The following is a 2,402-nucleotide window of genomic DNA, read 5'->3' as shown; positions in this document are numbered from 1 at the left end:
ATTCAAGGTGTTTACCTTAAGACAGGTTTGCCTATTACTCCCGGTATTATCATATTATTATTTATTATTATTAAAATAATTACACATCTCAGAATATTCCCCAATAGATTGTAACTTACAGAGTAGTTCCATAACAAACAGTATTTAGTAATTAAAATAATAACTCATGTAAAAATAGTAACATTGTGCAGTAGATAATATTTAAGATCATAAATTAATCTTCAAAAACACCACTTGTAATTTAGAAATGACACATAAAGCCAGTATAACTTAAGGGTAATTAAAATCTTGGAATAATTCATTTGATTATGTTTTTGGGATTCAACATTTTTGCTTCTAGAATTCCTCGGTGACTACTTTAGCTCTTTAGCTCATATTAGAAATTGACAGCTCATTAACAGCTCATTAGGAATGCTGTTAACTGTGCAAAAGGAAGATACTCTCCATAGTAAATACTTACTTGTGAAATGTATTGAAGTTTAAGTCAGATTCAGCATTTCAGGGAGAATAAACATTCTGCCTAGCAGTAATGAAAAAGTGCACACATGCAGGGTTAAAATGAGGGGGAGGATGCCATAAGTTTCAATATATTTCACAAAATATTCCAGTGTGACATACTTTCTTTCTGCCATTTTTCCTTTGACTGTCAATTTATAGAAGCTGTCTGTCAATCTCCATTTCCCTTCAAAACACATGCAGTTATCATTCATTCCAATATTTTAAGATCATTTTATATAAACTTTAGAGATTTCGAATGATTTGTGAATGGACAAAGCCAAATCACATTTATGAATAAACACATGAAAAGAAGATTATTAAAATATTTTTAAAAGGAAAGAAAAATATGACCCCAATGTTTTTTTTGTTTGTTTGTTTGTTTTTGAAAAACAAAAACTTAAGTATAAGAAAGTAAAAACTAGGAGAAGAAATCTAAAGACAGAAACAAAAACAAAGAAGGAAAAAAAGAGCAAAACCACTTCCACTGTTGACTTAGACTTGTATTCATGTTAGTAGTAGGTAAGAAGGCCGGCCATAGTGTGTGTATAAATACACATTACACATATTCTTGACTGTCTTTTGTACCTGAATGGCAAAAGCACACAGCAGGTAGATAGTCTAAGGTCTGCCAAGTGGAGGCTCCGGGATCATCATATTTGGTTAACACAATGGCAGCTGTCTGGTATTCCCCAAGGGGGTGCAGTACTATATCAGATCACTGCATGGAGTAGACAGAGCAAGCTCCTATTCCAACTCCTTGATCAAAAAAAAAACATCTATTTGATACACTGTCCTCAGGTAGAGAATATATCAGATATTAAACTGATAAAAACAGATACTACACTTGATATTAGCCAAAAGACTGAGAAGTGATGATCCCAAAGTTGTAAAAAATACCCACATCACTGTTTTGAGCCTGACTGGAGATAAAGAAATGATGATCCATGAGCCAAATCTAGTCCATTACCTGTTTCTGTAAAGTTTTATTGAAACACAGCCACACTCATTCATTTTGGAATTATCTATGGCTGCTTTCATGCTATAAAAGTAGAATGGAGTAGTTGCAAAATAAACCATATGGCCCATAAAGCCTAAAATATTTACTTTTGGGTTTTACTATTTTGTTGATCCCTGATTAGACACATAATTTTTAAATTTATGTTCAGATGTATGCTATTTGACTTATAAAATGGTATACAGATAGAAGGAATATTTCTTTGGCTGGAAAGCCCACAAAACTAGCATTTCTAACTTTGGCTTTGGAACACCTTTAAATATTTATGAGTAAATCACTGAGTGATTTATAATCTCTCTTCTAACTCTTGTTTTCACTTTGTTTTTTATTATATATATAATTTATATTATATATAATTATATATTATATGTTTCCACTTTCTCTCTGTTTTTTATTATATATAATTTTTATTATATATAGTGTATAATATATATACCAAAGTATATATATTTATATATAAATATTAAAAATATTATATATAATATATATCAAAATATTATATAATATGTTATATTTTATATATATATATATATATATATATATATATATATCAAAGTCTTCCAGGGTAGTAAAAATTTAAACTCAGTGTTTCAATTTGTAAATTTTCCTTATTTCACAATTTCCATGTCTTCTTGAGCTACAGAAGTATTGGGAAGATTGGTTATGAACTTTGACTATTCTCTAATTTGATCATTGTTCTTACCTGATTTTAGTCATTAATACACATATGTGATTCCAGAGCTCTCCAATATCCTCTATGGCATTTGCTCATCGCAATCTAAACAATTCATCATGAGACATTATTCTACCCTCTGGGTCTTTTAATGTTTATTGGATCTACTTCTATTTCAAAGCCATTTTCTGGGGACTTGTGACACATCTTGCTCTT

At 30.1% G+C, this 2,402-nt stretch overlaps 1 pseudogene; it reads right to left on the bottom strand.

The window, feature by feature from the left end:
- Window positions 1–1,190: 1,190 nt before the first annotated feature.
- On the bottom strand, window positions 1,191–1,372 carry LOC119874338 (annotated as a pseudogene).
- Window positions 1,373–2,402: the final 1,030 nt, after the last annotated feature.

The sequence above is a fragment of the Canis lupus genome, chromosome 12 (genome assembly GCF_011100685.1).
Source record: "Canis lupus familiaris isolate Mischka breed German Shepherd chromosome 12, alternate assembly UU_Cfam_GSD_1.0, whole genome shotgun sequence".
Taxonomy (NCBI): Eukaryota; Metazoa; Chordata; class Mammalia; order Carnivora; family Canidae; genus Canis; species Canis lupus.
Note: the sequence above shows the minus strand (reverse complement) of the source record. Positions and strands in the feature narration are given on the sequence as shown.